The 15563-nt window shown below is 48.9% G+C and overlaps 1 long non-coding RNA gene across 1 annotated transcript in view; it reads right to left on the bottom strand.

The window, feature by feature from the left end:
* The window catches only part of LOC116613955, a 35950-nt gene extending 20685 nt beyond the window's left edge, over nt 1–15265 (bottom strand). The window contains exon 1 of the long non-coding RNA XR_007308040.1: nt 14696–15265. This is a non-coding gene — a long non-coding RNA (uncharacterized LOC116613955). The remainder of the gene's footprint in view (nt 1–14695) is intronic.
* Nucleotides 15266–15563: the final 298 nt, after the last annotated feature.

The raw sequence follows: 15563 nt of genomic DNA, 5'->3' as shown, positions 1-15563 counted from the left end.
AAGACAAAGACAAGCAAGCCGCAAGACAAAGACAAGCAAGCCTCAAGACAAAGACAAGCAAGCCTCAAGACAAGCAAGCTGCAAGACCAAAACAACCAAGCCGCAAGACGCAAGACCAGCAAGCCGCAGGACCAAGCCGCAAGACCAAGACAACACAAGACAAGTAAGACCAGCAAGATGTAAGCAACAAGACAAGCAAGCCGCAAGACCAAGCTGCAAGACCAAGACAAGCAATCCTCAAGACCAAGCTGCAAGACCAAGCTTCAAGACCAAGACCAGCAAGACAAGCAAGCCGCAAGACCAAGACAAGCAAGACAAGCAAGGCGCAAGCTGCAAAACAAGCAAGCCGGAAGACCAAGACAAGACAGCTGCAAGACCAAGCTGCAAGACCAAGCCGCAAGACCAAGACAAGCAAGCAGCAAGACCAAGACAAGCAAGCCGCAAGACCAAGACAAGCAAGCCGCAAGACCAAGACAAGCAAGACAAGCAAGACAAGCAAGCCACAAGACCAACAAGCCACAGGATCAAGACAAGCAAGCTGCAAGACCAAGACAAGCAAGCCGCAAGACCAAGAGAAGCAAGCCACAAGACCAAGAGAAGCAAGCCACAAGACAAGCAAGCGGCAAGACCAAAACAACCAAGACGCAAGACCAAGAAGAGCAAGACAAGCAAGCCTCAAGACAAGCAAGCTGCAAGACCAAAACAAGCAAGACAAGCAAGACGCAAGACCAGCAAGCCGCAGGACCAAGCCGCAAGACCAAGACAACACAAGACAAGTAAGACCAGCAAGACGTAAGCAACAAGACAAGCAAGCCGCAAGAACAAGACAAGACAGCTGTGAGACCGAGCCGCAAGAACAAGACAAGAAAGCCGCAAGACAAGCAAGGCGCAAGACAAGCACGCCGCAAGACCAAGACAAGCAAGACAAGCAAGCCGCAAGACCAAGACAAGCAAGACAAGCAAGCCGCAAGACCAAGACAAGCAAGCCGCAAGACCAAGACAAGCAAGCCGCAAGACCAAGACAAGCAAGACAAGCAAGCCGCAAGACCAAGACAAGCAAGACAAGCAAGCCGCAAGACCAAGACAAGCAAGACAAGCAAGCCGCAAGACCAAGACAAGCAAGAAAAGCAAGCCACAAGACCAACAAGCCGCAGGATCAAGACAAGCAAGCTGCAAGACCAAGACAAGCAAGCCGCAAGACCAAGAGAAGCAAGCCACAAGACCAAGACAAGCAAGCCGCAAGACCAAGACAAGCAAGCCTCAAGACAAGCAAGCTGCAAGACCAAAACAAGCAAGCCGCAAGACCAAGACAAGCAAGACTAGCAAGCCTCAAGACAAGCAAGACACAAGACCAGCGAGCCGCAGGACCAAGCCGCAAGACCAAGACAAGCAAGACGCAAGCCGGAAGACCAAGACAAGAAAGCCGCAAGACCAAGCCGCAAGACCAAGACAAGCAAGCCGCAAGACCAAGACAAGCAAGCCGCAAGACCAAGACAAGCAAGACGCAAAACCAAGACAAGCAAGCCGCAAGACCAAGACAAGCAAGCTGCAAGACCAAGCTGCAAGACCAAGACAAGCAATCCTCAAGACAAGCAAGCCGCAAGACCAAAACAAGCAAAGCAAGCGGGCAGCAAAACCAGCAAGCCCCAGGACCATACCGCAAGACCAAGACAAGCAAGACAAGCAAGCCGCAAGACCAAGACAAGCAAGCCGCAAGACCAAGACAAGCGAGACAAGCGAGAAAAGAAAGACAAGCAAGGCGCAAGCTGCAAGACAAGCAAGCCGGAAGACCAAGACAAGACAGCTGCAAGACCAAGCCGCAAGACCAAGACAAGACAGCTGCAAGAACAAGCCGCAAGACCAAGACAAGCAAGCAGCAAGACCAAGCCGCAAGACAAAGACAAGCAAGCCGCAAGACAAAGACAAGCAAGCCGCAAGACAAGCAAGCTGCAAGACCAAAACAACCAAGCCGCAAGACCAAGAAGAGCAAGACAAGCAAGCCTCAAGACAAGCAAGCTGCAAGACCAAAACAAGCAAGACAAGCAAGACGCAAAACCAGCAAGCCGCAGGACCAAGCCGCAAGACCAAGACAACACAAGACAAGTAAGACCAGCAAGATGTAAGCAACAAGACAAGCAAGCCGCAAGACCAAGACAAGCAAGCCGCAAGACCAAGACAAGCAAGCCGCAAGACCAAGCTGCAAGACCAAGACAAGCAATCCTCAAGACAAGCAAGCCGCAAGACCAAAACAAGCAAGACAAGCAGGCAGCAAAACCAGCAAGCCCCAGGACCATACCGCAAGACCAAGACAACCAAGACAAGCAAGCCGCAAGACCAAGACAAGCAAGCCGCAAGACAAGCAAGCTGCAAGACCAAAACAAGCAAGACAAGCAAGACGCAAGACCAGCAAGCCGCAGGACCAAGCCGCAAGACCAAGACAACACAAGACAAGTAAGACCAGCAAGACGTAAGCAACAAGACAAGCAAGCCGCAAGACCAAGACAAGCACGCCGCAAGACCAAGACAAGCAAGCCGCAAGACCAAGCTGCAAGACCAAGCTGCAAGACCAAGCTGCAAGACCAAGACAAGCAATCCTCAAGACCAAGCTGCAAGACCAAGCTGCAAGACCAAGACGAGCAAGCCTCAAAACAAGCAAGGCGCAAGACAAGCACACCGCAAGACCAAGACAAGCAAGACAAGCAAGCCGCAAGACCAAGACAAGCAAGCCGCAAGACCAAGACAAGCAAGACAAGCAAGCTGCAAGACCAAGACAAGCAAGACAAGCAAGCCGCAAGACCAAGACAAGCAAGACAAGCAAGCCGCAAGACCAAGACAAGCAAGAAAAGCAAGCCACAAGACCAACAAGCCGCAGGATCAAGACAAGCAAGCTGCAAGACCAAGACAAGCAAGCCGCAAGACCAAGAGAAGCAAGCCACAAGACCAAGAGAAGCAAGCCACAAGACCAAGACAAGCAAGCCGCAAGACCAAGACAAGCAAGCCTCAAGACAAGCAAGCTGCAAGACCAAAACAAGCAAGCCACAAGACCAAGACAAGCAAGACTAGCAAGCCTCAAGACCAGCGAGCCGCAGGACCAAGCCGCAAGACCAAGACAAGCAAGACGCAAGCCGGAAGACCAAGACAAGAAAGCCGCAAGACCAAGCCGCAAGACCAAGACAAGCAAGCCGCAAGACCAAGACAAGCAAGCCGCAAGACCAAGACAAGCAAGCCGCAAGACCAAGACAATCAAGCTGCAAAACCAAAACAAGCAAGCCGCAAGACCAAGACAAGCAAGCAGCAAGACCAAGCCGCAAGACAAAGACAAGCAAGCCGAAAGACAAAGACAAGCAAGCCTCAAGACAAGCAAGCTGCAAGACCAAAACAACCAAGCCGCAAGACCAAGAAGAGCAAGACAAGCAAGCCTCAAGACAAGCAAGCTGCAAGACCAAAACAAGCAAGACAAGCAAGACGCAAGACCAGCAAGCCGCAGGACCAAGCCGCAAGACCAAGATAACACAAGACAAGTAAGACCAGCAAGATGTAAGCAACAAGACAAGCAAGCCGCAAGACCAAGACAAGCAAGCCGCAAGACCAAGACAAGCAAGCCGCAAGACCAAGACAAGCAAGCCGCAAGACCAAGCTGCAAGACCAAGACAAGCAATCCTCAAGACCAAGCTGCAAGACCAAGCTGCAAGACCAAGACGAGCAAGCCGCAAGACAAGCAAGGCGCAAGACAAGCACGCCGCAAGACCAAGACAAGCAAGACAAGCAAGCCGCAAGACCAAGACAAGCAAGACAAGCAAGACAAGCAAGCCGCAAGACCAAGACAAGCAAGCCGCAAGACCAAGACAAGCAAGACAAGCAAGCCGCAAGACCAAGACAAGCAAGACAAGCAAGCCGCAAGACCAACAAGCCGCAGGATCAAGACAAGCAAGCTGCAAGACCAAGACAAGCAAGCCGCAAGACCAAGAGAAGCAAGCCACAAGACCAAGAGAAGCAAGCCGCAAGACCAAGAGAAGCAAGCCACAAGACCAAGAGAAGCAAGCCACAAGACCAAGACAAGCAAGCCGCAAGACCAAGACAAGCAAGCCGCAAGACCAAGACAAGCAAGACTAGCAAGCCTCAAGACAAGCAAGACTAGCAAGCCTCAAGACAAGCAAGACGCAAGACCAGCGAGCCGCAGGACCAAGCCGCAAGACCAAGACAAGCAAGACGCAAGCCGGAAGACCAAGACAAGAAAGCCGCAAGACCAAGACAAGCAAGCCGCAAGACCAAGACAAGCAAGCCGCAAGACCAAGACAAGCAAGCAGCCTGATCAAGAGAAGCAAGACGCAAGACCAAGACAAGCAAGCCTCAAAACCAAGACAAGCAAGCCGCAAGACCAAGACAAGCAAGCCGCAAGACCAAGCTGCAAGACCAAGCTGCAAGACCAAGACAAGCAATCCTCAAGACAAGCAAGCCGCAAGACCAAAACAAGCAAGACAAGCAGGCAGCAAAACCAGCAAGCCCCAGGACCATACCGCAAGACCAAGACAAGCAAGACAAGCAAGCCGCAAGACCTAGACAAGCAAGACAAGCGAGACAAGCGAGAAAAGAAAGACAAGCAAGGCGCAAGCCGCAAGACAAGCAAGCCGGAAGACCAAGACAAGACAGCTGCAAGACCAAGCCGCAAGACCAAGACAAGACAGCTGCAAGACCAAGACAAGCAAGCAGCAAGACCAAGCCGCAAGACAAAGACAAGCAAGCCGCAAGACCAAGACAAGCAAGCAGCAAGACCAAGCCGCAAGACAAAGACAAGCAAGCCGCAAGACAAAGACAAGCAAGCCTCAAGACAAAGACAAGCAAGCCTCAAGACGAAGCAAGCTGCAAGACCAAAACAACCAAGCCGCAAGACGCAAGACCAGCAAGCCGCAGGACCAAGCCGCAAGACCAAGACAACACAAGACAAGTAAGACCAGCAAGATGTAAGCAACAAGACAAGCAAGCCGCAAGACCAAGCTGCAAGACCAAGACAAGCAATCCTCAAGACCAAGCTGCAAGACCAAGCTTCAAGACCAAGACCAGCAAGACAAGCAAGCCGCAAGACCAAGACAAGCAAGACAAGCAAGGCGCAAGCTGCAAAACAAGCAAGCCGGAAGACCAAGACAAGACAGCTGCAAGACCAAGCTGCAAGACCAAGCCGCAAGACCAAGACAAGCAAGCAGCAAGACCAAGACAAGCAAGCCGCAAGACCAAGACAAGCAAGCCGCAAGACCAAGACAAGCAAGACAAGCAAGCCACAAGACCAACAAGCCACAGGATCAAGACAAGCAAGCTGCAAGACCAAGACAAGCAAGCCGCAAGACCAAGAGAAGCAAGCCACAAGACCAAGAGAAGCAAGCCACAAGACAAGCAAGCGGCAAGACCAAAACAACCAAGACGCAAGACCAAGAAGAGCAAGACAAGCAAGCCTCAAGACAAGCAAGCTGCAAGACCAAAACAAGCAAGACAAGCAAGACGCAAGACCAGCAAGCCGCAGGACCAAGCCGCAAGACCAAGACAACACAAGACAAGTAAGACCAGCAAGACGTAAGCAACAAGACAAGCAAGCCGCAAGAACAAGACAAGACAGCTGTGAGACCGAGCCGCAAGAACAAGACAAGAAAGCCGCAAGACAAGCAAGGCGCAAGACAAGCACGCCGCAAGACCAAGACAAGCAAGACAAGCAAGCCGCAAGACCAAGACAAGCAAGACAAGCAAGCCGCAAGACCAAGACAAGCAAGCCGCAAGACCAAGACAAGCAAGACAAGCAAGCCGCAAGACCAAGACAAGCAAGACAAGCAAGCCGCAAGACCAAGACAAGCAAGACAAGCAAGCCGCAAGACCAAGACAAGCAAGAAAAGCAAGCCACAAGACCAACAAGCCGCAGGATCAAGACAAGCAAGCTGCAAGACCAAGACAAGCAAGCCGCAAGACCAAGAGAAGCAAGCCACAAGACCAAGACAAGCAAGCCGCAAGACCAAGACAAGCAAGCCTCAAGACAAGCAAGCTGCAAGACCAAAACAAGCAAGCCGCAAGACCAAGACAAGCAAGACTAGCAAGCCTCAAGACAAGCAAGACACAAGACCAGCGAGCCGCAGGACCAAGCCGCAAGACCAAGACAAGCAAGACGCAAGCCGGAAGACCAAGACAAGAAAGCCGCAAGACCAAGCCGCAAGACCAAGACAAGCAAGCCGCAAGACCAAGACAAGCAAGCCGCAAGACCAAGACAAGCAAGACGCAAAACCAAGACAAGCAGGCCGCAAGACCAAGACAAGCAAGCTGCAAGACCAAGCTGCAAGACCAAGACAAGCAATCCTCAAGACAAGCAAGCCGCAAGACCAAAACAAGCAAAGCAAGCGGGCAGCAAAACCAGCAAGCCCCAGGACCATACCGCAAGACCAAGACAAGCAAGACAAGCAAGCCGCAAGACCAAGACAAGCAAGCCGCAAGACCAAGACAAGCGAGACAAGCGAGAAAAGAAAGACAAGCAAGGCGCAAGCTGCAAGACAAGCAAGCCGGAAGACCAAGACAAGACAGCTGCAAGACCAAGCCGCAAGACCAAGACAAGACAGCTGCAAGAACAAGCCGCAAGACCAAGACAAGCAAGCAGCAAGACCAAGCCGCAAGACAAAGACAAGCAAGCCGCAAGACAAAGACAAGCAAGCCGCAAGACAAGCAAGCTGCAAGACCAAAACAACCAAGCCGCAAGACCAAGAAGAGCAAGACAAGCAAGCCTCAAGACAAGCAAGCTGCAAGACCAAAACAAGCAAGACAAGCAAGACGCAAAACCAGCAAGCCGCAGGACCAAGCCGCAAGACCAAGACAACACAAGACAAGTAAGACCAGCAAGATGTAAGCAACAAGACAAGCAAGCCGCAAGACCAAGACAAGCAAGCCGCAAGACCAAGACAAGCAAGCCGCAAGACCAAGACAAGCAAGCCGCAAGACCAAGCTGCAAGACCAAGACAAGCAATCCTCAAGACCAAGCTGCAAGACCAAGCTTCAAGACCAAGACGAGCAAGCCTCAAGACAAGCAAGGCGCAAGACAAGCACGCCGCAAGACCAAGACAAGCAAGCCGCAAGACCAAGACAACCAAGACAAGCAAGACAAGCAAGACAAGCAAGACAAGCAAGCCGCAAGACCAAGACAAGCAAGACAAGCAAGCCGCAAGACCAAGACAAGCAAGACAAGCAAGGCGCAAGCTGCAAAACAAGCAAGCCGGAAGACCAAGACAAGACAGCTGCAAGACCAAGCTGCAAGACCAAGCTGCAAGACCAAGCTGCAAGACCAAGCCGCAAGACCAAGACAAGCAAGCAGCAAGACCAAGACAAGCAAGCCGCAAGACCAAGACAAGCAAGCCGCAAGACCAAGACAAGCAAGACAAGCAAGCCACAAGACCAACAAGCCACAGGATCAAGACAAGCAAGCTGCAAGACCAAGACAAGCAAGCCGCAAGACCAAGAGAAGCAAGCCGCAAGACCAAGAGAAGCAAGCCACAAGACCAAGAGAAGCAAGCCACAAGACAAGCAAGCTGCAAGACCAAAACAACCAAGCCGCAAGACCAAGAAGAGCAAGACAAGCAAGCCTCAAGACAAGCAAGCTGCAAGACCAAAACAAGCAAGACAAGCAAGACGCAAGACCAGCAAGCCGCAGGACCAAGCCGCAAGACCAAGACAACACAAGACAAGTAAGACCAGCAAGAGGTAAGCAACAAGACAAGCAAGCCGCAAGAACAAGACAAGACAGCTGTGAGACTGAGCCGCAAGAACAAGACAAGAAAGCCGCAAGACCAAGCCGCAAGACCAAGACAAGCAAGCCGCAAGACCAAGGCAAGCAAGCAGCCTGATCAAGACAAGCAAGCTGAAAGATCAAGACAAGCAAGACAAGCAAGCAGCAAGACCAAGACAAGCAAGACAAGCAAGACAAGCAAGACAAGCAAGCAGCAAGACCAAGCCACTAGATAAAGACAAACAAGGCAAGCAAGCCGCAAGAGCAAGACAAGACGCAAGACCAAGATAAGCAAGCCGTAAGACCAAGACAAGGAGGACAAGCAAGCCCCAAGACCAAGACAAGCAAGCCACAAGACCAAGACAAGCCCCAAGACCAAGACAAGCAAGCCGCAAGACCAAGACAAGCAAGCCGCAAGACCAAGACAAGCAAGCCACAAGTCCAAGACAAGCAAGCCACAAGACCAAGACAAGCAAGCCGCAAGACCAAGCCGTATGACCAAGCTGCAAGACCAAGACAAGCAAGACAAGCAAGCCGCAAGACCAAGACAAGCAATCCTCAAGACCAAGCTGCAAGACCAAGCTTCAAGACCAAGACCAGCAAGACAAGCAAGCCGCAAGACCAAGACAAGCAAGACAAGCAAGGCGCAAGCTGCAAAACAAGCAAGCCGGAAGACCAAGACAAGACAGCTGCAAGACCAAGCTGCAAGACCAAGCCGCAAGACCAAGACAAGCAAGCAGCAAGACCAAGACAAGCAAGCCGCAAGACCAAGACAAGCAAGCCGCAAGACCAAGACAAGCAAGACAAGCAAGCCACAAGACCAACAAGCCACAGGATCAAGACAAGCAAGCTGCAAGACCAAGACAAGCAAGCCGCAAGACCAAGAGAAGCAAGCCACAAGACCAAGAGAAGCAAGCCACAAGACAAGCAAGCGGCAAGACCAAAACAACCAAGACGCAAGACCAAGAAGAGCAAGACAAGCAAGCCTCAAGACAAGCAAGCTGCAAGACCAAAACAAGCAAGACAAGCAAGACGCAAGACCAGCAAGCCGCAGGACCAAGCCGCAAGACCAAGACAACACAAGACAAGTAAGACCAGCAAGACGTAAGCAACAAGACAAGCAAGCCGCAAGAACAAGACAAGACAGCTGTGAGACCGAGCCGCAAGAACAAGACAAGAAAGCCGCAAGACAAGCAAGGCGCAAGACAAGCACGCCGCAAGACCAAGACAAGCAAGACAAGCAAGCCACAAGACCAAGACAAGCAAGACAAGCAAGCCGCAAGACCAAGACAAGCAAGCCGCAAGACCAAGACAAGCAAGACAAGCAAGCCGCAAGACCAAGACAAGCAAGACAAGCAAGCCGCAAGACCAAGACAAGCAAGACAAGCAAGCCGCAAGACCAAGACAAGCAAGAAAAGCAAGCCACAAGACCAACAAGCCGCAGGATCAAGACAAGCAAGCTGCAAGACCAAGACAAGCAAGCCGCAAGACCAAGAGAAGCAAGCCACAAGACCAAGACAAGCAAGCCGCAAGACCAAGACAAGCAAGCCTCAAGACAAGCAAGCTGCAAGACCAAAACAAGCAAGCCGCAAGACCAAGACAAGCAAGACTAGCAAGCCTCAAGACAAGCAAGACACAAGACCAGCGAGCCGCAGGACCAAGCCGCAAGACCAAGACAAGCAAGACGCAAGCCGGAAGACCAAGACAAGAAAGCCGCAAGACCAAGCCGCAAGACCAAGACAAGCAAGCCGCAAGACCAAGACAAGCAAGCCGCAAGACCAAGACAAGCAAGACGCAAAACCAAGACAAGCAGGCCGCAAGACCAAGACAAGCAAGCTGCAAGACCAAGCTGCAAGACCAAGACAAGCAATCCTCAAGACAAGCAAGCCGCAAGACCAAAACAAGCAAAGCAAGCGGGCAGCAAAACCAGCAAGCCCCAGGACCATACCGCAAGACCAAGACAAGCAAGACAAGCAAGCCGCAAGACCAAGACAAGCAAGCCGCAAGACCAAGACAAGCGAGACAAGCGAGAAAAGAAAGACAAGCAAGGCGCAAGCTGCAAGACAAGCAAGCCGGAAGACCAAGACAAGACAGCTGCAAGACCAAGCCGCAAGACCAAGACAAGACAGCTGCAAGAACAAGCCGCAAGACCAAGACAAGCAAGCAGCAAGACCAAGCCGCAAGACAAAGACAAGCAAGCCGCAAGACAAAGACAAGCAAGCCGCAAGACAAGCAAGCTGCAAGACCAAAACAACCAAGCCGCAAGACCAAGAAGAGCAAGACAAGCAAGCCTCAAGACAAGCAAGCTGCAAGACCAAAACAAGCAAGACAAGCAAGACGCAAAACCAGCAAGCCGCAGGACCAAGCCGCAAGACCAAGACAACACAAGACAAGTAAGACCAGCAAGATGTAAGCAACAAGACAAGCAAGCCGCAAGACCAAGACAAGCAAGCCGCAAGACCAAGACAAGCAAGCCGCAAGACCAAGACAAGCAAGCCGCAAGACCAAGCTGCAAGACCAAGACAAGCAATCCTCAAGACCAAGCTGCAAGACCAAGCTTCAAGACCAAGACGAGCAAGCCTCAAGACAAGCAAGGCGCAAGACAAGCACGCCGCAAGACCAAGACAAGCAAGCCGCAAGACCAAGACAACCAAGACAAGCAAGACAAGCAAGACAAGCAAGACAAGCAAGCCGCAAGACCAAGACAAGCAAGACAAGCAAGCCGCAAGACCAAGACAAGCAAGACAAGCAAGGCGCAAGCTGCAAAACAAGCAAGCCGGAAGACCAAGACAAGACAGCTGCAAGACCAAGCTGCAAGACCAAGCTGCAAGACCAAGCTGCAAGACCAAGCCGCAAGACCAAGACAAGCAAGCAGCAAGACCAAGACAAGCAAGCCGCAAGACCAAGACAAGCAAGCCGCAAGACCAAGACAAGCAAGACAAGCAAGCCACAAGACCAACAAGCCACAGGATCAAGACAAGCAAGCTGCAAGACCAAGACAAGCAAGCCGCAAGACCAAGAGAAGCAAGCCGCAAGACCAAGAGAAGCAAGCCACAAGACCAAGAGAAGCAAGCCACAAGACAAGCAAGCTGCAAGACCAAAACAACCAAGCCGCAAGACCAAGAAGAGCAAGACAAGCAAGCCTCAAGACAAGCAAGCTGCAAGACCAAAACAAGCAAGACAAGCAAGACGCAAGACCAGCAAGCCGCAGGACCAAGCCGCAAGACCAAGACAACACAAGACAAGTAAGACCAGCAAGAGGTAAGCAACAAGACAAGCAAGCCGCAAGAACAAGACAAGACAGCTGTGAGACTGAGCCGCAAGAACAAGACAAGAAAGCCGCAAGACCAAGCCGCAAGACCAAGACAAGCAAGCCGCAAGACCAAGGCAAGCAAGCAGCCTGATCAAGACAAGCAAGCTGAAAGATCAAGACAAGCAAGACAAGCAAGCAGCAAGACCAAGACAAGCAAGACAAGCAAGACAAGCAAGCAGCAAGACCAAGCCACTAGATAAAGACAAACAAGGCAAGCAAGCCGCAAGAGCAAGACAAGACGCAAGACCAAGATAAGCAAGCCGTAAGACCAAGACAAGGAGGACAAGCAAGCCCCAAGACCAAGACAAGCAAGCCACAAGAGCAAGACAAGCCCCAAGACCAAGACAAGCAAGCCGCAAGACCAAGACAAGCAAGCCGCAAGACCAAGACAAGCAAGCCACAAGTCCAAGACAAGCAAGCCACAAGACCAAGACAAGCAAGCCGCAAGACCAAGCCGTATGACCAAGCTGCAAGACCAAGACAAGCAAGACAAGCAAGCCGCAAGACCCAGAGAAGCAAGCCGCAAGACCAAGCCACTAGATAAAGACAAACAAGACAAGCAAGCCGCAAGAGCAAGACAAGAAAGCCGCAAGAGCTAGACAAGCAAGCCGCAAGACCAAGCCGCATGACCAAGCTGCAAGACCAAGACAAGCAAGACAAGCAAGCCGCAAGACCAAGAGAAGCAAGCTGCAAGACAAAAACAAGCAAGACGCAAGACCAGCAAGCCGCAGGACCAAGCCGCAAGACCAAGACAACACAAGACAAGTGAGACAAGCAAGACGCAAGCAACAAGACAAGCAAGACGCAAGCAACAAGACAAGCAAGACGCAAGCAACAAGACAAGCAAGACGCAAGCAACAAGACAAGCAAGCCGGAAGACCAAGACAAGACAGCTGCGAGACCAAGCCGCAAGAACAAGACAAGAAAGCCGCAAGACCAAGCCGCAAGACCAAGACAAGCAAGACCAAGGCAAGCAAGCAGCCTGATCAAGACAAGCAAGCTGCAAGACCAAGACAAGCAAGACAAGCAAGCAGCAAGACCAAGACAAGATGCAAGACCAAGACAAGCAAGCCGCAAGACCAAGAGAAGCAAGCCGCAAGACCAAGACAAGCAAGCCGCAAGACCAAGCCACTAGATAAAGACAAACAAGACAAGCAAGCCGCAAGAGCAAGACAAGCAAGCCGCAAGAGCAAGACAAGCAAGCCGCAAGAGCAAGACAAGCAAGCCGCAAGAGCAAGACAAGCAAGCCGCAAGACCAAGAAAAGCAAGCCGCAAGACCAAGACAAGCAAGCCGCAAGACCAAGACAAGCAAGCCGCAAGACCAAGCTGCAAGACCAAGACAAGCAATCCTCAAGACAAGCAAGCCGCAAGACCAAAACAAGCAAGACAAGCGAGACAAGCGAGAAAAGAAAGACAAGCAAGGCGCAAGCCGCAAGACAAGCAAGCCGCAAGACCAAGACAAGCAAGACGCAAGACCAAGACAAGCAAGACGCAAGACCAAGACAAGCAAGACGCAAGACCAAGACAAGCAAGACGCAAGACCAAGCCGCAAAACCAAGACAAGCAAGCCCCAAGACCAAGCCGCAAGATCAAGACAAACAACACAAGCAAGCCGCAAGAGTAAGACAAGCGAGCTGCAAGACCAGCAAGCCACAAGACCAAGACAAGCAAGCCACAAGACCAAGACAAGCGAGCCGCAAGACCAAGACAAGCGAGCCGCAAGACCAAGACAAGCGAGCTGCAAGACCAAGGCAAGCAATCTGCAAGACGAGCTAGCCGCAAGACCAAGACGAGCAAGCCGCAAGGCCATGTTAAGAGGAGCTATAGCCTATAATGTGACCTATAAATGCTATGTGTTATCTATAAAGTAATGCAGTTTTGTTGCTCAGTCAGTTTTGTTTTCTGACGTTTGAACATGTCTCTTTCCATAGTGTTCCAGCACAGGCCAAATGACTAGTTTCCCCTTGATGGTAAGTGTCACTCTGGAATAATGGGTAAATTTTTTATTATAAATAACACTATTATGTCAATCAGTTTTATGATAAATCTAAGATTATTTATAGGATTGGCTGAGGCTCACAAGGGAAAAAGAAAATTTCCTGAATTCTCTCAGTCAATAAGTTTTTTTAAATATTAACCAACTGGGGAACATTTGATTTGAGCTTCTGCACATAACATTGACGAAGAGTGTGCATTCGAGTCGACTATGCACCAGCTATATAAAAATAGAATATATAGATTTAAGCATTACCTAAAGGCGAGGCCAGCACATTTGTATTGCAAATGCTTTTCATAGTTTTTACAATAATAATAATAATATAAGGTATAGCCTACACACAATGGTGTCAGGACTAATCTAATTCAATGGTGAAGAACAATAACAGGGATAATACAGTTCAGATACAATGGAAGTATAGTGATGCCTCTGCAATCACCTCTGGGAATGGCTGAGTAGCCTTTTGATAGGGATTGGCCACTTTATTGTGGTTCACAAGAAAAGCAATGAAAGTACTATAGACTACCTCTGAATTTGTTATTGTCCCTTTTTTTATCTATCACAGACTTTTTTTTTGGCCACTAAAAAAAAACACCCCAGTAATCTGTTAGAAATGTGGCTGCCTTACAGGGGTGGTTTAATAATAACTAAAACTGATTGGAGTTTTTTTCAAAATCCTGTGCAACAAAATGTAATTGTTAAAGTGTAATAGTCAAGCCAGAAAAAAAGAGAACAAAGACATTACAAAGTATTAGTACTGAATAAACTAAATAGTATTTCATTGGTTTTTGAAAACCACTCTACCAATGCTTTTATCGAGAGCTATTTGCTAAAGAAACAGCAGCATTGGTAGAGGTGCATCATCTTACTTTGATAGGTTTGATATTACTGAAAAACAAGAAAACTTTTTTCATTTCTTTTTATGTACTGCCAAGTTCAGTGAATTTTATGTACCGCCAAGTTCAGTCCGGTATCAAGAGCCTTATTCATTCTTTCCCAGAGCAGTCAGATTAAGAAACCTCTAACCTATGTAGGCCAGCCTTCAAGGCAGGCATCACCACACCTTAAGCAGCTTTGATTTAATTTTTTTTTCTATAAATTCTTTTATTTCACTATTCATTATTAGTTATTTATTATTTATGTCTATTTTTAATCCGTAAGGACCTTCTAGGATTAGTGCAAACTAGTTGTTGAGGTGAAAGAAACCAATAATGCCGAACTATTTTCCCCTCAGAAAGAAAGAATTTACTAAACTAACCTAAATAAATTGAAAAACAAAAATCAAAGCTGAGAAAATATGAGATAACATACATTCGTTTACTCTTTTTGCCTTTTAGTCTGGCTTAGATTCTATAGTAAATTATAGAATACCATTGACACGAGAAATTGTCATTTGGACAGAAATAACAGAAGCGGTTTTGTTCGAACAATTCGCACTTTAGATTTTTGAGTACACCGTGATTATAAATAAAAACAGTAACTCTACAAAATAATAGTTACAGTAAAAGAAAACTACAGTTTAAATTTAGACTAAACTGAACATCAACGAATGAGTAAAGTACTCAATCAGAACAATAGCCCACAAACTACGATCAGAAGCGATAAAATTGTTTGGTAAGTTTACGATTTGAAAACGTACCGTTTCATCCGTTTCAAGTCGGCGAGAGACCAATATTAATAATCATACTTTTGCTGCTTTATTGTCTTCGATTTCTTCGTCTTTAAGACATGGATCCTTTCTTATATTTGAGGCTGTTTGTAAAGACTTTTGTAGACTTTCTTTCACCGCTATATTGTGAATCGGTAGTGTAATCGATCTTCCGCCGTGTGATAACCAGTTTGTTGTAGGCGAAATTCGACAGCGGACTCAGAGAGATTGTAGATTCATTGATTTAAGCAATGAACTGTGAATGACTGTAATAGGGTCTCTCAAATATTTGTTCCACTCCTTAGATGTTTGGAAGTTTGCGTTTTTCTGGAGTGAAAGCGACCGTATCAACGAAGGGAAGCAATTTCCCACGGACGTAGATTGTGGTCGAGTCCGCGGCCTTGCAGCGGTCATACCCAATCTCTCGGTAAGTACTTCATGTAACCATATTAAAGTGTATCATTTTCATGCATTCTCATGTATTTCCTTGTATTATCATGTATTTCACTGTATTCCCCTGTATTTCCCTGTATTCTCGTGTATTACCCTGTATTCTCCGGTTTCCCCCTGTATCCTCCTGTATTTCCCTGTATTCTCTTGTATTTCCCTGTATTCTCCTGTATTTCCCTGTATTCTCCTGTATTTCCTTGTATTCTCCTGTATTTCCCTGTATTCTCCTGTATTTCCCAATACACCAAAAACTGGGAATCGACTCTGCCAGTTTCACCAGTTTTTGGTGTATTGTATAAATTGTTCTGGTACGAGATCGCGACAGTTTGGGCTTTTTGATTCTACTCCAGTATTTCCCTGTATTCCCCTGTATTTCCCTGTATTCTCCTGTATTTCCCTGTATTCCCCT

The sequence above is a fragment of the Nematostella vectensis genome, chromosome 5, assembly GCF_932526225.1.
Source record: "Nematostella vectensis chromosome 5, jaNemVect1.1, whole genome shotgun sequence".
Lineage (NCBI taxonomy): Eukaryota > Metazoa > Cnidaria > Anthozoa > Actiniaria > Edwardsiidae > Nematostella > Nematostella vectensis.
The sequence above is the reverse complement of the archived record's forward strand: the minus strand, read 5'-3'. Positions and strand labels throughout refer to the sequence as shown.